Genomic DNA, 21169 nt, shown 5'->3' with positions numbered 1-21169 from the left:
CATCCTCATTATCCACTCCTGACACTCCTCTGGGGCAGAGGATCCCTGCGGAAGCCTTGCAGGCCATACATGACACAGTCCATCCTTAACTTTCGAGTGTGACAGTGCTCTCTACGCACTGTGACACACCTCTCTGTAGGGGGGATCAGTTTCAAAGTGCTTTCAAGGCTGTGGTCTGGGAGCATAAGAAACACTGTCCCCTACGTAATTAAGGCCCACACAACATCTTCCTCTCTCCACCTGCCCCTTTGTCACTGTGGTTGGTGCCTCTTCCCTACCCTCTCTTCCCTTCCCTCCCCTCCCTTCAGTGTCCTGTGAAAAAAAGCAAAATAAATGATAAAACACAAAAAATCCCCCCCAAAAGGTTCTTTTCAGAACCACCTTTCATAGTTCATAAATAGAAATACCAATAAAAAAGGCGCAGGCCCCTACTGAAGTCCGTGGACAGTGCATACATCCCAAAAATTTGGGCGGTGGCAGTAACTAAACCATTGCACTATTTTGCATGAGAAAATGGTGGCTCTGAAAAGAGCCTTTTTTGTATTTTATGTTTTGGGAAAGTTTTTTTCAAGTTTTGAAGTAAACTAAACAACATTATACTGAACTAAACTTATCCATGCAACTTGCCCAACATTAGGCATTTTGTTTCACCATCCTTCCTTCCATGCATTTTCTGTTCCACCTATTGGAAAATGCTTTCTATATTTACAAAAAGTGCTTTAATGCATTTTTTATATTTTGCTAAATTTTGCAATATCTTAAAGAGAACAATGAGTACTACAAACAAATAAACATTGAACAAAACCTAAGGGAAATCACCAAAATAATTCAGGATTCCTCACCAACTGGCCAATTTGTACTTGTAGACCCTATTACAGCATCCAAATATTTTAGACCAGTATACAATTCACCCACTACACTCCAAAGGCACCATAGACAATGCACTAGAAACATATCAAATGTGTCAAGCCAAAGGATTTCCAATCAGCATATGGGAAAAAAATGTAGAAGCACAAGCTTTTCCTCTTATCTTTTCTACAGGAAAAAAGGGGAAGATATGATGAAAGATGCACACAAATAAAAGCATCAGAATCCCGTTCTTTACAAATGTATTATGAAGACCCCAGATTCAGACAAAATGTTGAATACATATTCCACCTCCTGTTAGAAAGTGAACTAGCAACTCTAGTTGTACAGAGTTGTACACACATTGAAAACAGGTTCTAATTTTTTAAACATGTCTGCTACCCGCCTACTTCAAAAGATAAAAGACAAAGATGAAGTTTTCCATTCAAGTATCACTAATCTCTTGGCAAACATGTGTGGTACAAAAGAATACTGGTTCTGACGTCACACTGATGTACGCTGCATGCTAAGGAACCTTGGCCCATCCACATGGTTTGTCACTTTGATTTGTACAGAATATGCATGGGAAGATTTGCACGACTTCCTACGCATAGCAAACCAAAACAAAGAAAGGATAGGCACAAAAACACCACACCAGGAGAACTCTGCTCTCTTGACCCTGTAAATGTATCAAGATACTTTCAACACCACTTTATTGCCATGCTGCACTTCATCTGTAATAAAACCATTCCTCCCCTCAGAGAAGTGGAACACTTATTTTGGAGAAAAGAATATCAATCCAGAGGAGCACCATATATCCACATGCTGTTGTGGATAAAAGATGCTCCTTACTTTGGTCATGAAAGTGATGCCACTGTTTTGCAGTTTATTCACAAATATGAAACTTGCGACATCCCTTCAGAAAGCACACATAGTGAGCCACATACACAACTGTTACGCTTCCAAAAACATAAGTGAGGCAAATATTGATAACGCAGATATAAAAACAAAGGTAACTACTATATCAAATGCTGCTTTGGTTTCCTAGACAAGCTTCAGGAAAATGACAAGTAAACACCTTAATCTCTTCTGTTAGACACAGTATGAAAGGCAAATCGCCTAAAAACACGTACTGCATTAAAAAAAACAAAGCTTCAAAGTACATCAATGATTACAATGCAATCATTGCCCTCTTGTGGAATACAAACATAGATGTAGTGCTTTGGAAACATGTGCCGATACCACATAGCCCAACATTTCTCCTACAAGAATAATGTTAAACCAGATGAAAAAAGTGGAAAATACATAGTCAGAACTTGTGAAAGCAGCCATGTCAAACTTACCAAACCCAGCCTAATTAATCATATCAAGTTATCATTTAAAACTCCTCAATATAGAGAACTTTACTACATGTCCATAATCCAACTTTGTAAACCCTGGAGAAAAGAAGAAGATTTATTGAGCATCCATGACTCATTTGAAGCTTCATTCAATGCAAATGAAAGCCATATAACAAATGTCCATTTCAAGCAATACAAAAACATGTTGGACAATGTACGCCAAAAAGAGGAAGAAGTTCAAGCACAACTAAATGAAGACCCTCCTGAGGGCAGTCAACGTTCTGGTACAGGAAGCCAAGAACCACTTTGAGAGCCATTTATAGGGCCTCATAACACGGACGGCGGTAAACATGGCGCTATTAACGCCATGGTTGCCGCCGGTATTTTACTGAGTCTGCCATGGTGAATGGCGGAATTAGCGCCCTATTCCAAGGTGTGTGGGGGCGGTAATTCCCCATTCACCATGGCCCTTCCCCATTCCCATTTTTGCCCAAACAGGGCTCAATGGGAATGGAGAAGGCGGTAATTACGGTACCGCAAATTGCAGTACCGTAATCACCTCCTAGGTCCCTTTGCGGGTCCGTCCTTAAGGGCTGGTAAAACCAGCCATTAAGGTAGGGTCCCACAAAGGGACCTCGTAGTAAGGCGGTAAGGGTTTATCGGCACTGGTACCCTTACCGGTACCGGTAAAACCTTACCGCCGTCCGTGTAATGAAGCCCATAGTAAATGAAGCAGAATTAGCCATGACTGAAGTAGAAAATACCATGTATCAATATGAGCTATCAGAAGAAAACTTGACACTGCTGAAATTACAAATAAATGATGAGCAATTTAGCATTTTCCTTAAAGTGACTAAAGAAATTGAACATGGTTTGCAGCATGAAAGTAAAACCTGTAGCTGTCTAAAATATAAACCTGTACTCCTCTATGTAAGTGGTGAAGCTGGTTCAGGCAAAACATTCTTAATAAAAATCATCAGCAAATTCCTCCAAAAGTTAACAAACAACAAGCTTTCAGCTGGTGTAACTGCTCCCACAGGTTTAGCTGCCTACAACATAGGAGGTGTTACTTTACACTGACTACTGCTCCTTCCAGTAGAGAGTACTACAAACTATCAACAGAAGCTGCTACTGAACTACGCAGAATTCTGAAACAAATGAAAATGCTCCTAGATAAGGGGAGCAGGGTCTCCAACCAAATTTTGGCTTTAATTTTCCTCAGATTACAAGAAGTCCTTAAAACAGATTACAAAGAACTCTTTGGAGGAAAACACGTTATTGTTTTTGGAGATCTCGTACAATTAACACCTTTGAAAGGTGAACCTATTTTTAAAACCTAAGGACACAAACAATGCCGCAACACACTTGGCAGCATAGGAAATGTAAATCTCTGGCAACATTTCCAATACAGAGAACTCATTTTATAAGAGATCTCCCAACAGTGCAACCAAAGAAACTAAAAACAACTGCTACTCCATCAAGTAGCACAACACTATCTAGTGGAAATGCAAGTGCCCATCCAACAGCAGAAAAAAGAGAAATAGGTCTTATAAAAAAAACAAGTGGAGTTCCAGAAAATGACACAGAGACATAACTCTCCGGTCCATTTACATTTTCCAACACAACTGGTGTGAATTGCTATGCAAATGTAGCAATCAATTTTCTGTACCAATTTCCACAAATTGTTCAAAACATTTACTTGAACGGCTCAGACCAGTTGTGTTTTGCAGATGCTCGTCCTTCATAGAAATACCACAAATAATCGAGACAACACTTACAGTGTCTCAGGAATAAGGCAAGAATTGAACTACTGTGCAGGAATGGTAAGATTCACCATAAACACACAGGAAGATCCACAAGAATGTCTAATATACTTACTGCAAGTACCAGAAAGCAAAATTCTACCTATGTATGAAATCTTCCAGATTTAATGCACATGGAAGCGTACATGCACTCTGTGCAAACATGTTGCACAGGAGCACATACCTAATGAACGATTTTTTTATGTATCTGTACCTAATTGTGAATCCATTCCAGTTCATCAGCTGGTACAAAATGCAAATCATAGCATAATGCACTGTTTGCAATTCATACAATTGTTCCACTTTACACATAAACTCTTATAGCCAATATGTAATAGTAATGCTTTTAAGGTACAACATAGATGGTACCAAAAACAACTGCAAGCTTACTAGCTTCACACACGTGCAAGTATCTCTTGGCAAGAAAACCTTCACAATAGTAGGCATAATCTACCACACTGGTGCCACAACCACAGCAGGTCACTATACTGTATACATTAAAAAAAGATGGTGTTGGTTTGAATTCAATCACACTACCATTACTCTAAAACAAAGATCACGACCAAATCTAACAAATTCCTACTTAATATTCCTTAAACCTAAATTTAGTCACTGACCTGTACAACTATCGTAAATTAGTGCACTTTATACACCAGCAGGTATCTAAGTGCTTCAAAAAATACCCTTCACAACTGTAAAACAATAAACAGTTAGAATATGCCAACTGGTATCTAACTGCAGCCATACTACTCCAATACTACTTTTGAATAGCAAATTAGCTAGAATACACCAACAGAACAGAAATAAAAGTGCTTCAAAAGATAAACTTCAAAACTGTAAAGTTATCAACATTTAGACTACGCCATTTGCTATCTAACTGCACCCTTAATACTTCAATGTTACTTTCCAATAGTGAAATAGTTAGAATCCACCATCATGAATGGAAGTGCTTCAAAACATACTCTTCAAAACTATAAAACTATCAACAGTTAAAATAAGGAAACTGATATCTAACTGCACTCATAATACTGCAATATTGGTTTCCAATAGTAAAATACTTAGAATCCACCAACAGGAATCAAACTGCATCAAAGCATACTCTTCAAAACTGCAAAACTATAAACAGTTAAAATACACCAACTGGTATCTAACTGCAGCCAGACCACCAGCACTTTCGAAAAAGAAAAAGCAAAACATGTACACCATTACACTTCTTCCTACTACAACACTGCTTGTAACAACAAATACACGTATTTGTGCACCTTAAACATTATTTTAAGTACTGCACACTTCAAACAAACATAGTGTGACATGTAATGTCAAATAAATGTACTAGGGATTTATTAATCCTACATGGATTTTGTTTCCTACAGACCCAATGATTATGCAACCAAACACAGCAACTGTTCAAAATGCACAGCAATGTTGTTTGAAGCATTGCACTTGGAATGTACTAATTATGAGTGTCTAAAAAGTACATGAATATGTGAGATTGTATGCAATTTGACATTGTGAACTATCCTACCTAACATATTATGCTATGTTTTTTACAGAGCACCAATCAAAGATTTCTCTTGCATTACCATGTACTACAAAGCCAACCTGTAGCCCAATGCTACATCAATGAAAAGTACTATTTCCACTTCAATGGTATTGTGTCATTATGTTACAAAAACTATACAATGCCTAGCCACATATTTTTACAATGCTTGTGGCCAGTGGGCAGATTCTTGGGTGCATGGCCATGTTATGCTGTGGTGGTTGTGGCCAGTATCTAGATTCTTGCGTGCATGGCCGTGCACCCATGAATCTAGGCACTGGCCACAACCACCACACCACAACTTGCACTTAATTTCCCAATTCAAACGCCATCTGCAGACATCAAAATAGACCGCCAGACCTATTTATCACCAAAGCAATATCGCCATATCATCTAGATTCCACTCCCCTACTCTAACAAGCTCTCTTGTAGTCACCAAATAACCCCAAACGTGTTTCTCCAACTGCCCACCAAACACTTACTATTACAATGGTTGTGGCCAGATTCTTGGTTGCATGGCCGTATTATACTGTGGTAGTTGTGCCAGTGCCTAGATTCTTGGGTGCATGGCCTATTTTTAACCCATCCTCAAATCATCTACATTCCACTACCCTAACCTAATAAAGCCTGCCTGCAGTCATCAGATAATCTGCCCGCCCAAGTCACTGTCCACGGACTACCACGGTGTCTGCAGACCGCCGAACCCCGCACGCTCTTTTTCCACTCAAACAAATAGCCCCATATCATCTTTCCTTCACTCCCCTGCCCCTCCCAGGCCCTCTTTCCAACACCAAATGACCCAAAATATGTTTCCCAGCCCTGTTTCCTGCTGCGCTGTCTGCAACAGTTGCGGATATCCGCAAATAGAACATGTCGGGCGTTTCAGAAGAGTATGATGCACATCACGCTTTTCACCAACCAATCAGCGGGTGTGTCTGGTGTCTGCAGACATCACGTTGACCCCTGGGCCAATCTGAAGCAGGTCCGTGAAGCGAACAGGGAAGTGATTTTGTGGACCAAACCCGGATACCACTAATTTGTTTTAACCTACAATTTGCCCATTTAAAAGAAAACTACTGGACAGATTGTCACCAAATTTACAAAAATGCACATTCGGGACCAAGCCGCTACTCCTGTCGCAAATTTGGTGAAAATCCATCCTGCGGTTTGGGCTTTAGGCATGAGCACATTTGTTTTTCCTTTGCGTATATGGAAAAAAAATGTGGGACCCCCTATAACTTTGCCCCCCCTTAACGAAACCTCACCAAACTTACAAACTTAGAACAGCCTACAGTTGTCAGTGTATGGCTGGAGATACTGCAATGAACAATCCTGCAGTGTGTCCACTGGGTGCAATGTTGGAATAGTGTGCACATAGAAGAGTGTACGGTTAAACAGGTTCTTATATGTGCTTGGGTAGTCTGCATTGCACAGATTAGTAAGTTTTGTAGTGCACTATGCAGTATTGGTTCTGTGCACATACTACAGTGTTGGGAGCAGGACCAATGTTGAGACAATTTTGTTGATTGGTTGGCATTAATACAATGTGAATGGAAGCGGGTAGCAGTGCCAAACACTGGGTACGTTTCTGCATTATGGTAAGTGGAACATGTGTGCTTGCATCCCTGCTTTATGGTGCAGCGGTTGGGTAGAAGTGCTGGTCCCTATGTTGCCTTTGTGAATTCTGGCACATGGCTACATGTTCGCCTGCATGGCTCTGTTAGGTTGTGGTGGGTGTGGGCAAGGCCTAGACTGTTGGGTGCATGGCCGAAGGCAGTAAGCCATAGGCCATACACCCAACAGTCTAGCTCTAGGTCTTCACCACAGCCACCACTACATAATGCAGCAATGCAGTTGTAACTCTGTATGTCTTCGGAGGTGGGGACCTGTACACCATGGTTGTGGTGGACATTGTAGACTTGGTAGAACAGCAGAAGTGAGCTGCTATGCGTACATTAGCATATGGTGTAGGTCATTGCACATGTTGCACATTAGGGAGTCACATGTGACCATTTGCATTTCCTAGGGTTTGCCCTTTATAAGACCCTTCAAATGTTGCATTGGATACATAGCTGGAGCCCATGCACCGACAAGTATGTCCACTGATTGCAAATAGGTTTGTTGCTTTGTGTGTGTGGTTTGCCTGTATTGCATACATTGTTGGTTCCATGGGTGTGGTGATTGTTAGAACATCTTACAGTTGTTGGTGCATGGCTGGAGATTCTGCAGTGAGCAGTGCTGCAGCGTGTCCACTGGGTGCAGTGTTGGAACAGTGTTCATATAGAAGAGGGTACGGTTGAACTGGTTCTTATGTGTGCTTGGGTAGTCTGCTTTGCGCAGATTAGTAAGTGTTGTCGTGCACTATGCAGTATTGGTTCTATGCACTTGAAAGATTGTTGGGAGCAGGACCAATGGTGTCAAGATTTTGTTGTTTGGTTGGCAGTAATAAAATGCTTTGTGAATGGAAGTGGGTAGGGGTGCCGACTAGTGTGGAATGTTTGTGGATTATGGTAACTGGAACATGTTTGCATGCATCGCTGTATTATAGGGCGGCGGCTGGGTAGAAGTGCCAATGTTGCCTTTGTGAAATCTGGAACCTGGTGACATGTTCGCCTGCATGGCTCTTTTATGTTGTGGCCGTAGGACGTAGGCCATGTACCCAACAGCCTAGCCCTTCACCACAGCCACCACAACACAATGCAGGCATGCAGTTGTAACTCTGCATGTATTTGAAGTTGGTGACTTTTACACAATGGTTGTGGAGGACATTGTAGACTTAGTAGAACAGCAGAATTGAGCTGCTATTCTTAGATTAGCATATGGTGTAGATCATTGCACCTGTTGCACAATAGGGAGCCACATGTGACCATTTGCATTTGCTTTGGTTAGGCCCTTATAAGACCCTTGCTTTAGGAAGTGCTTTAAGATATCGCAGCATGAAAGGAAGTGCTCAGCAGCACACATGTAAAATATGGCCAATGTACACAGGCACCTACATAGCGTTCAGCACACCTCACGCAACATTATGCAGCCATGCATACAAATATGTGGCCAGGGTGAAAGCTGGCAGGTTCAATTGCAGATGGGGAGTGCATTGCCCATGATTTATAACCACAGGGTGTACTATGGTGTGTTCTCTGTGGTGAGGGCCTAGCGCCTTGGATGCATGGCTGGAGTGGAAAGGGAAGAAGGACTGTCCCTGCTTTACTGGGGTTCGGCCCTCACTGTAGCTTGGAGAGTGCACGTGCCACATCCTGTCCTTTTAATTATGATGGGAATGGAAATGGAACTGTGGGAATTAGCCAATCAGGTGTCAAGGGTGTGCCTCACAGGAAGGGCCGGGACTATTTTTCCCCATCAGTCTGTGTAGTGAGGGTGGCAGGCCGCGATGGAGGGATGCAAAGTCCTAATAGTGGGTGATACCTTTGAAAGATCTGTACAGGTATGCCGTGCAAAGAGGCATGGCTGATAATTTTACATTGGAAGGAATGGAGGCCTTCTGGAGCACTGTTTATGATGGCAGTTTTGGCGGTATGCTTGACCTTTGCAGATGTGTGGCCTTTGTCAGTACTGTTGATGTTGTCGTACTGCATTATGGAGCTCTACATTTAGGGTACATGTCGTGAGGATGTTTGCTCCATCGCCTAAAGAAGTTGATGGAAGACGTGATGCAGATTTTTCCAACTGCCAAGGTGGTTTTCTCAAGCTTACCACCAAGAGGAGCATGGGACCATGCCGGCGTAATGTGTCCCCAGCCAGATGTCGGAAGGTGTTTCATTAACAGAAGCATGTGTCAATTTATGTCCACTGCTGGGATGTTCTCCAACGACTATGACATTATTAATGAGCGAAATTTGCACAGGTCCATGTAAATGCCTTTTTTTTTTACCAACAGTGGCAATGCTGTTTTGTTTTATACTGTGCAAAAAGTGTTGAAGACAATCCTGTAACAATGTAAGGAGGCAAACAAAAGAGAAACTCAGATAAAGAGCAAAAACAAAATGGTTCTTTTTTAGCACGTAAAAAAAACATCTTTTTTGAGGGACCAATAAAGACCCAATCCCCTAACCTTTTTCACACTTCTTCCCCCAACCCCCCTACTCAGCACGATAACTGCGGATTCCGCTGTAGTTTTAGGATTAAACATGCCACATCGGGCCCTTTTCAGGATGGTAGCCATGGAAATGGGACTGTGGAGGCAAAGGGATTGCGCCGTAAGGTTTCTGGTTGTGGTGTGTATGGCAAAACTGCGGCAGAAGGTCTCTTTGTGCAGAAAAATGCAGAAGACTATGGTGGACGTGTGCAAGCTAAGGGGCAGGCAACCTGTTTGTATGCATGCACTGTATGTACTTGTTTGAAGTTGCTAACATACACTTAGGGCCTCATTATGACCCGGGCGGTAAGGGAATACCGGCACCGCTAAGGGCACCGGTGCCGGTAATCCCTTACCGCCCTATTCTGAGGTCCCTTTGCGAATCCTCCCTTAATGGCTGGTAAAACGGCTGCTAAAACCAGCCGTTAAGGACGGGACCCGCAAAGGGACTTTAGAGGTAATAACGGTACCACAATTTGTGGTATTGTTATTACCGCCTTCCCCATTCCCATTGAGCCCTATGGGGGCTAAAATGGGAAAGGGAAGAGCCATGGTGAATGGGGAATTACCGCCCCCGCCAACCTCGGAATGGGGCGGTAATTGCTCCATTCACCATGGCGGAATCGGTAAGGTTTTGGAGGCAACCATGGTGCTAATAGTGCCATGGTTACCTCCAGAGTCATAATGAGGCCCTTAGTGTTGCTTTTCTGCAATCATTTTTCAGAACGTTTCAGTAAGTGGGGTTCTGTGGTAAAAATGCTGTGACGTGTACAAGTTAAGCAACAGGCATCCTGGTGTTATGAATGCAATGTGTGTATAATATCATATGATGTGGTATTGTATGATATGCCATTTATACTGCATATATATACAAGCTTTTGGAGGCATGCCGAGGCAATGAAGGGGTTCAGAGGGGAGACAGAGACACCAAACCTACTAAGCTAGGTGCCACTCAGATCACCCAAGTGCATGGGGAGGGGGAGAGAAAGTGCAGTACATGGGAAGAAAAAAACATGAGAATAAGTAAAAATATGGCCCGATGGTGACAAGTGCAAGGTTAAGTGCAGACATCAGGTGGTGGAACTGTTAGGGATACAGAAAACAGTCCCCAAGTTCAGGGTTTGCCAGAAGGGCAGTGCAGGGGTGTGACTGGTGAGGGGAGGTTGCCTGGGCCCAAGATCAAAAGGGGGCCAGGTAACCAGTGCAGAATTAGTTTCAGCCAGGAAGTCAGCAGGGGAGAGGAGGCGGAAAAGCAGACGCAAAGAGAACGGTTTTGAGGTGCTCCCCGAACCGGCGATGGTTCTCTTCAAGTTTCAGGGAGGCAGGGAGGCTGTTGTAGAGGGAGGCCCCAGCCGAAGAAAGACATCTACCACAAACTGGATGCTAGCTGAAGCGAGTGACCCTGAGGGAGTTTGAGGACAGAGATATTTAGGAAGTGAGAATTGCAGGTATTGAGGCCCCAGGGCCCAGAAGGCCTTCTGCATAATGCAGAGAGTTTTGACCTTATTCTTCGCAGCTACTGGGAGCCAATGCAGACATTGCAGTCCTGGAGAGATATGATCCCTGAGCTTGAGGCCAAGCACAAGGCACGAAGTCTTCTTCTGGATGAATTGCAGGGGGCAGAGAGTACAAGCAGGCAAATTTAAAATGAGGCTGTTCCAATAGTCTAGCCTAAAGAGATCCACAGCGATGGAGACTGTGAACTTTTCGGACGTTGCTTTAGGTTGTTATCATACATTAAGTGCTGGTTTTGGTGCCATATTTTTACGATTTATGTAGGAGATGCTTTAGTGGGAAAAAAATGAATCATACTATTGTCGGAAGTAAAGAAGCACGTTCCTATTTCGATATTGCAATGGGTGATATGGGTAAATGGAAATGTTTCAATATACAATTGAAGTGCCACTTGACGGTAGTGGATGGGAGAAGCAAACAGTAACCTTTTTAAGAACGTAATGGACACTCACTGGCAGATACCGTGTGCACAGGCACTTATAATGGAGTAATGTTTAAAAATTGGTAAGGCAGGCGCTCTGTTACCAGTCATTAGCTTCTCCTCCAAACACACATTTTCATGACTCCATCAATCTTCAGGAAGGCTGTGTTTCTTTGCTGGTAGATTTGTGCTATGGAGGGAGTTGTTTCCAGCCACCTGCAAGAAAAATTAAGTGTGAAAAAAACAAGTACCAGAATCCTTACAGTCAATTAACTTGCCACACCTGAAAAAGAAATGAAGACACGCCTGAAAAAGCAAACATAGCCTCCCTGAAGATTGATGGAGTCATGAAAACATGCGTTTGGAGGAGAAGCTAATGCAGGAAAACTTGACTGCCAACAGAGCGCCTGCCTTACCAATTCTTAAACACTTATAATGGAGTAGTAAACATATTGTAGAAAAGGTTTTCATACCTCCACTTTGTGGTTATGCATGCTCATGTGAATGAATGTTGATGCACAATTCTTGCATTCTTTTACTGGACATGCTTTCCAATGGCACGACACTTGGAGGCTTAATGTGCAACGAAACATATGAAGTATTGTACAGAAGTGACAGTGTTAGATGCTAACGTCTTGGAAGCCATTGGTGGATGTGTGTGTGACTATTTAACAGTACCCAATGAGGTAGCAATGGACAAAAAATAGTGGACAGGGAATAAGGACTGCTCCTGCTTTACTGAGGTGCGGCCCTCACGGCACTTTGGGAAGCGCACGTGCCACATTTTAAGCTTCTCACTATGCTGGCCAATGGAAATGGGACTGTGGGGATTGTCCAATCATGTGCTCAAGGTGTGCGTCACAGGAAAGGGTGGCATTATTTTTTTTCATTACTCTGTGTAGTGAGGGTGGCAGGCAGAGATGGAGAGATGCACTGTTTTGATAGATGGTGATGCCTTTGTGGAAGATCTGCTCCAGTATTCCGCCAAAAAAGGCTTTTATGGCAATTTCGATTTGGAGGGAGTGGAGGCTTTGTGGTGCTGTGGCAATATGTGTAGTTTCGGCATTATGCTAGCAGAATGTCGACGAGTTGCCACTTTTGTGACTGTACATGGTGTGGTCGTGCACTATGGAGTGTTGCATTTGGGTTCCACGGCTTGTTCCTGTGTGTACCGTCAACTGAAGAAGTTGATGAAAGCAGTGAAGCATATTTTTCCCACTGCCAAGTTGCTTTTCTCATGTATACCACCAAGAACAGTATGGCACTATTCCAATGATTGTTGTCGCCAGCCAGAGGTCGGAAGGGGCTTTATCAACCGAAGCAACTGTGACTTCTTGAGTAGTGTTGGGATGTTCTCCTGTGAGAATGACAACATTGCTTCTCGATATATACACCTTTTCAATGCAAATGGCATTTCTTTGTCGACCAGTGGCAATGATATTTTGTTTTACAATCTACAAGCTGCACTGAAGACCCTATTGTAAGAATGTGAGCTGAACTACAAAATACAAAAATACTTATAAAAAATGGAAAAAAGGTGTTTCTATGGAAGCACTTTAAAAAAAGGCTCTTTTCAGAGCCACCACCACTAACGAAGTCCCCTACCCTGGTTTAAATGTAATGCCCCTCTCCCGCACACGCACAGCACGAAAAGTCCACGGACATCGCAATAGGTTCAGGGTTGCACGTGTCTCATACGGCCCTTTTGCAGAAGGCGGCCATAGAAATGGGCCTGTGGTGGCTACGGGATTGCTCAATAAGGCTTCTGGGTGTGGTGTGTGCGCACCAACTGTGGTACACAGTGTACTTGTCAACAGAAATGCAGAAGCTGCGGTTATGGCTGTGTGTTTCACGAGCCACAGCGTACGGTTTTTGGTGGAGTTCTGAATACATCGATTGAAATTGAATGGAAAACACTATGCAGCGGCTGCTCATTTTGGATTCTATCATGTGGACTTGTACTGCTATGGAGTACCTACAATGAAGTGACTGATTTTGGTTTGTCTTTGTGAGATTTTGGTGACACGCAATCATGCCAACATTATTGTTCTTCATTGTGGATGGAAAATTTCACAACATGTTACACAAGTTTCAGTGCCGTTTTCGATGAAGGAGGCACTTGCCCAATTCATGCATCTGTTTCCGATCTCCTGCATAATTTTTTATCACATTAGGCAGATACAGATGTGGCTGTGTTATTTTTTATTTGGTCCGGAAATGGAGAAAGCGCTGTACATTGTGAAGAAGTGTATGTGTGCCTTTTTACGACACGTGCCATTGCCGTACTTCAAAAATGGGAATATGATGTTTTACAGCACAAACAGTTTTTTACCACAAATAGCGTTCATCTTACTATTCCTGCCATTCCGATTTCTGCACCCCCTATCCAAAATGCATTGCTGCGCTTCTTTTTTGTAGTAGGTTTTGCACAGTTAAATTCTTCAAAACGCACTGCAACATGTAAAATAAAATCTTTTTCAGCAAGCCCTTTCTACCTGATTCCGCTACAGTGTAATCCACAGTGCCACTCCTCTCTTTACTTAGCGCACATTCTGTGGAGGGTAAACGGTGCGCAGCACCCTGCATCCGTTCATTGGAAATTCCATTGTTCAACTCTGAAATGAACTTTCTTTATTTAACTTTTTTCTTTTCCAGTTGATTTCTATTTATTTTGGTCTTGCAACACATGACACAGAAGGAATGGAAGGCTAGGGCCGGTACGGAAGGGGCAGCACCTACAAGGATACCATAGGGGACATGCAAAGAAAGGGAAATGTTGGGTGGCCCTTACTTAAATAGGCAGCAGTCATTGTCATGCTCCCGGACTGACCCTTACCAAGCACTTCCAAGTAGCGCATCGCAGTACATGCACAATACAATTACCTTTGCCAGGTAAGGGTCTGTAGCGCAGCATATGGTCTGCAAGGATGTTTTAAAGATGTGCTGCCCTACAGGAGTGTCCCTTTAGTTGCCCGCAGCATATGTGGAGAATGCTGTACATGAAAATACCCTACTGCATTGTTGGTAGGGCAGTAACCTGCCCACTGGTCCCTTGTGCTTCGATTACAGTTCTCGTCACATGCAGTATGGACACTTAATGGCCTGGCATTAGCCTTTGGAGCATCATTCACAGAGATGAATAAATTCTGACAACAACGAGACAACGAGAAACGCGGCTTCGTTACGTGGAGCAGGAAGATCATTATTCAGCAAGACTCATGCGGTTACAGTACTTTTCTAACCACCACTGATATCCTTTGTGCTCCGAAGAATCTGCTGTTTGCTTACTTCTCTTTACATGCACTAGTATGTGAGTGACCAAGCCGGACCAGCTTTGCCATTTTGCATACTCCCATTGTCACACCTGCAGTTAAATGTTTTCTCCAAATCTACGACCCGCAGGCAAACCCTTTACACTTTCTGTCACAGTGCTCAGTGCAGAGACGGTATGTCTGTTTCACGGGTAAAGGAAAGGCAAGCAGCACATCAATCAAATTAATGTGACATTTAACACGCCCACTGTACACTGGAGGTTGTTGTTCCTTGTTTTCCAGTGGTCCTCATACAGCCAGGTGTGCAGCAGCCATGAATTGGTAGGTTTGCACAGCACCCATGCAGTCACCAGGACTACTTGAAATGCGGTAGCCTTCTGTATGAATCAGCAGGGCTGGCAACAGGGGCAGTGTTACCAGCACACAGAGGATGCCCTATGCATGTGCATAGCTGTGCAACGGACAGACATGCGCTCCCACAACTAATTAAAAGTGCATTAGAAGATGTGGCCATGTGGCCAGTACTGGAGTCTTACAGATATCTGCATTGTGATTGCACATATGCCAGCCAGGTGCAGTCTCCCTAGGAAACCTCCAGATTGCTTACCTGCAGTCATCTTGGACAGTAATATGCAGCACAGACTCACCATGCAATGTTAATACAAAAACAAAAAACACTCACACACTCACCAACACTTACCATGTACACCTTTAATTTCCTAAGTTACATCGACACTATTAGGAAAGGGAAGGGGTAGCACGAATGGATACATAAACATGGGAATTTGGGCTTTCAACAAGTTCGTCATGAGGGCAGCCAAGGAATCAGTGATAAAACGTTGTTAACGGGACATTATGTTTGAGTTGCGGTACCAAAAACCTATCACCTTTACTGAAAACACTATGTTAAAGCAAAGTTCTAGTTACAGTGCCCTACTAAAAACCTATGAAATTCAGTAACAAAAAACATTGTTAAAGGGACGTTATGGTTAAGTTGCGCTACTAAAAGCCTATCCCCTTTATTGAAAAAACTATGCTAAAGGAAGGTTCTGGTTACAGTGCCCTACTAAAAACCTATCAAATTCAGTGAGGAAACATTGGTAAAGGGATTTTATGCTTCAGTTGCCCTAAGAACAACCTAGCAAATTCAGTGCAAAAACCTTTGTTAAAGGGGCGTTACAGTTACTTTGCACTAACAACAATGTATACATACTATGGTTACAAGTAAAAACGAAAAACCTCAGAAATTTGCCAGTTATGGTAAGCTAAGCAACTATTACTCGTGCCACCACTGTGCACTGCTAAGACTAACACCCATGACATCAAAGATGACATCACAAATGTTATGGATGACAGCCCCCCCTCCACTCCCAATTGTCCTCTTCCGCTCCCCAAGTCTCTCCCAATCCCCCAAAACACTCAATGCATATATGAAGCTACACCACCCAAACTTTCTGATAGCCGCGCCTACCACACGTCCACAAACATACAACATGCTGTTTGCCCACATATGGCTGCGGCTGAAAAGGGCACCACTTTTACCCATGGGTAGTAATGCTGTGTACTGAGTGGGTACTGAATAGCTGCGGATAAATACCCCAGTCATTGTTGTTGCTGGGCGCGATTCTCAATACACCAATCACTCCCCTTTTTGTATAGCTGCGGCTATCAGAATTCTTTTTTTTTTATCTGAGTACGGAATATGAATAACAAAAGAGACAGTAGTAATAAAGTGGTACTTAAAAGGTGTCAATACAATACATGACTGCTCATGGAGTTATTTAAAGTGGTTGATGATAAAGTATACATAGTACTTACGATATAGAAGATTGGGGTTAGGTAGGGTGGATAAAGTTAAAAAAACAGGTAAAGGATGGGTTGCATACAAACAATGGTAGTGTAGTGCATAGAGAGTTCTACAATCAGAAGGACAAAACTTCATTGCATTTTGTTATAACCACAGTTACAAATTGTTTGTTAAATGGGGGTGGCTCACTTCGGGTTTTATAATAAAATAGAAGTTAAAAGATCAATAGAGTAAAAGACTGCTCATGTAGTTATGCAAGGTAGATAAAGATAAAGAAAGCAGAGTATAATAAATGACAGTAAAGTAGGTGGGGATACATTTATCAGGTACAATTACACAAGATATAATAGCATGGGCGAGAATAGACAGGCATACAGTGCATGGGGCATCTAAAACTAGAGTAGGGTGCTCAAATTTTTGTATTGATTTTTTTAAACAATATTATTTTTTTCTCCTCAATCTCACATATGAGAAAGTCTGAAAACACACAGTCAAAATAGATAAGACTCCCAAATATCTACCACGTCACTGGCCTTGGCCTTTTGCCATGGCCAGTACCTTTTCACCCCAACCTCACTATACCTATTCAAATATCTTTTAAAAAGAAATAAAACATGGACATCCCAAAATCTGTAGCTGAGGGCACAGAACTACTCATACCCGTGGCTATCTGTAGTCCTATATAGCCTTGGATATAGCCACGATTATCGGAAAAATGGCTGAAAAATAAAATTATTTCCTGCCCCCAAGTCCTCACCAAATGGCCCCTTCATCTGTGTCAGCTCCCCCAATCCCCCCGACGGCCTCCTCACCTCCCTTGCCCGCTCCCTTCCCCTCCACAACACACACTGTTTCTGTGATGCAGTTTGCTTTGAGATGTCGACTATTCAAGGCTATAGCCGCAGCCACAGAAAGCTTTGTGTTGCAAACTCAGTCCCTGGACCTCCTATAACTCCCAAATTTCACGTGGCGTCCTCCAGCAACCTCCCCACCTTTAGACTAAAGTCATTTGCAATTACATTAACCTACAAATAGCTTTTTAACTACATTTGTTTTCCCCTTATCCTCGGCTATAACCACGGTTATCTCTCACATTGAGGGAAAAACAATATGGTGGCTATTTCATTTCTAAAAACACTTGGTTTTGGGTAAATCCCAGAGATAAAGCTATCTATTTTTGAGAAGTGGGCACCCCCTTCTGCATTGAATATTTAACTAACTAGCGCACGGAATAACCCCAAACCACTCATGGATCATGAGTCAATGCTTCGTGGCAAAGTTGTGTTGGACCTGTTCCAAATCCGTCCAGTAGTTTGGGCGGTGCGCCTTGACAAAAATGTACCTTGTTTGTTTATGAGACATTTCTGCTGTCATCTTTGATGTCTTGGGTGTTAGTCTTAGCAGTGCACAGTGGCGGTACCATTTATGGTTGCTTAGCTCACCATAACTGGCAAATTTCTTTTTTTGTTTTTATTTTACTTGTAACCATAACCTCCCTTTAACAAAGTTTTTCACTGAATGTCATAGGTTTTTATTAGTGCATCTTAACCATAAGAATTTTTCACTGAATATATATAGACTAATTTCGAGTGAGAACACCAGATGGACTCAAGCCTTGGCCAAACTGATAGAACTTGCGTTTGACCAGATCAACCAGATACGGCCCAATGGTCGATCTGTACTAGATCAAGAAGCAGCTTAAATAAAAATCACACTGTGATCCTTCAAGGAACTAGCCCACCAGCGAGTTAGAAGATCTGGCCAGCAAGTTGAGGAGGCGTTCGAACGTCCCTTTCTGAACTGCTTCTGTAGATAGGGAAGGTCTTTGAAAAAACTTAGTTGTTACTGAGTAAAGTTCAAATAAATAAAAAAATAAAAAATATATATATATATATAGAGAGAGAGAGTGAGAGATAGAGAGAGAGAGAGAGAGAGAGAGTTCAGTGTTTTTCTACATTGTTAGCCAATGATAATATAAAATGTGTGCTGCTCCAAAAAAGACAAGATGATACCTTAGTTAGGCTAACAAAGTCATTTATTTGCAGGCTTTTGTAATTTTCAAACTACTTCATCTGGCATAGGAAGAGAATGAAGCTTATGGAATAGCAGGACAGCTCTCGGAATGTCTCATCAGTTTGTGCCTGCTTCTGATGGGTTTCCTTCACAAGGAGCCTCACATTTCATAAGTCCCTCTACGCATTCCAGTCACAAAGATGTAACTGGGGCACTGAAAATGACATGGCAGCAGGCAAGAGGACAAACACATTCAGCGCTGGGCTGCTCTCAAAGAAGCATGTAGGAATGGGGTAGTGCCAGTCATAGTATGTGAGAACCTACTGAGGGCTTTTATGTTTTAGACATAGTCAGTTTCATGTCCATCTCCAATACGGCTGTTGCCTGCCATGCCCACCTGTGTTTAAGCTTGGGATAGGAAATCCAGCAAGTTATTTTTTGAACACTTGTATTCTGAAAATTTTTCAGGGAGTAGGTCACATTTTCAGTATTGTCCTCGGAGAAGGCCATTAAGATTGGGGAACCGTTAGTAATGTTTTGACCCTCTGGCTTATGAAGGCTGGTGTAGAAAGGATACTGCCGTATTCAGAATGTGCTTCTTTTCATCTGGGTGGGGTGGGGGGAGGTGGGACTGTTTGGCATGCAACAGGAACACTAACCAGCCTCTGGGAAGCTTATGAGACAGGGCTTTTAATGAGCTGGTAGGTATCGGGCAGGAATGAGTCTAGCAAAATAATGCATCAGAGAAGCAGATGGGGCTGGGGATGTGTCAGTCAAGCATCGGTAAAGAGACAGAGAAAATGTTATAGTTAAAAACAAGTCCATCTGTTTTGACCTCTGGCAAAGAATGGGAATTCATTATTCGGGATTGTGACTCATGAAACCGCAATATCCATTTCAACCATTTTCAAGTGTATTAAAAGTATGCATGCATTTGTATTCGTATGTATTTCGTGCATTTTCTGTCCCAAAGTTATCTTTCAGCACATCAATGTTAAAGTCATTCAGGGTGTGATTTGGTTCCAAACAGTGGTGATGCATGGGTGTGTCGTTACTTTGTTGCTTAATGTTTTGTCTGTGTACATTCATCTACTTATGTATTTGCTGGCCAGTTTCGAAATTATATATATCAATTGTTTAAAAGACGCAAACAGACAGGAGTTCTTGGTTCCAGCCCCATCACTAATACCCTCTTTTTATTTGATTTATTTAACAGATTTATTTTATGGGAAACTCAATTTCTACAACTTTTCTGGATAACAGTCTCCCAACATGAATGACTAGCCACTGCTTATCTGTTCCCCTGTTCCTTCCCCCACCAAGTGTTTCTTAAATTTGCATTGCAGGTCACACCAAAAGGTATAAAAGTGCTGCCATATGGTAGGAAGGTGGGTTGCAACTTTACTAGGCCCCTTCTCCAGACACAGGTAAATCTCCCTCGAGCTCTGTGCTCCCCACGACGCACGAGTGGCGGCCTAGCACCACCTACTAGTGTACTCTACTTCACATTGATATGTGAATTGGCTAAAAATCAACCTCTATAATTAGCCTTTTCTTTCCTTCCCTCTTGCTACAGAAACAAAGAAATCAGACGGCTTCACACTGTTTGAACCTCCCCTACTTTGGGAGTTTTTTTTGACTATAGAGGAATACCTGGATTATCTAATGAATATTCACATCCAGGTACTGTGCTCTACTTTCCTTTTCTTAGACACGCACAGGCACATAAGTCAGCAGAATCATGCCTCCCTTCCGTTTCCTGATGTATTTTCTTCTCTGCAACTACCTTACAGAGCATTATCCCGAGGGTGCGAGCTGCACACAGCAGCCCAGTGAGGCAGCCACGGAAATAAATGTTCTTCCCGCTTGCCCCCCCACGCACCACCACTGCAACCATCCCTACATCCTGTGATGCCCAGTCCGGAGAGTCTGCAATACTAAGAGAGTGTCCACAAGGGTTCTGTGGTGAGATACTTACCTATTACGCCAACCACAGCCCTATAGAGACAAGAGTCCACACAAAGTTCACTCTATCTCCCATTAAAGGTTCCTTCACCCCTTTACCTTTAGCATGTGCCATTTTGGGAATTATTTCCCTCCGAGTTCTGATTCAGCCAACCTTTTACTAATTCACCCTTATAAGTCCAGCAGGGAAACACCACTGTACCATGAGAATAATTGAGCCATGTTTTTCTCTCTCGGTCTCTCCTCCACAGGGGTTACTCAACCGCCCTGAAGAAGGCGGCTTCCACGTCTCTCTAATTTTGATACATGATGGACACCAAGGCCGCCGAAACATCAGTTTTCAAGCAAGGGGGACTTTTGTACCAACTTAATTTGGTCAAGTGATACAATACTGTATATAGATTGCTACACTTCTATAAGTGGGATCCCCACTTATACAACCCCCTGCGACGTTGGCAATTAACCAGTTGGCACATATCCAGTTGGAATTATCTGGTATTTAACCAGTCGGGATCACTTTGTCCCAATATAACTTTTCAGCATAGACATCCAACC

At 42.7% G+C, this 21169-nt stretch overlaps 1 long non-coding RNA gene across 2 annotated transcripts in view; it reads right to left on the bottom strand.

Annotated features, from left to right (window-relative positions):
* Window positions 1-21169, bottom strand: part of LOC138489624 (uncharacterized) — a 77788-nt gene that overhangs the window by 9575 nt on the left and 47044 nt on the right. The window contains exon 5 of one of the 2 annotated variants that reach the window (XR_011274836.1): window positions 11662-11773. The exons of the other annotated variant lie outside the window; for it this stretch is intronic. This is a non-coding gene — a long non-coding RNA (uncharacterized lncRNA). The remainder of the gene's footprint in view (window positions 1-11661; window positions 11774-21169) is intronic. 2 annotated transcript variants of the gene reach the window in all.

The sequence above is a fragment of the Ambystoma mexicanum genome, chromosome 9, assembly GCF_040938575.1.
Source record: "Ambystoma mexicanum isolate Mex_15411 chromosome 9, UKY_AmexF1_1, whole genome shotgun sequence".
NCBI lineage: Eukaryota > Metazoa > Chordata > Amphibia > Caudata > Ambystomatidae > Ambystoma > Ambystoma mexicanum.
Note: the sequence above shows the minus strand (reverse complement) of the source record. Positions and strands in the feature narration are given on the sequence as shown.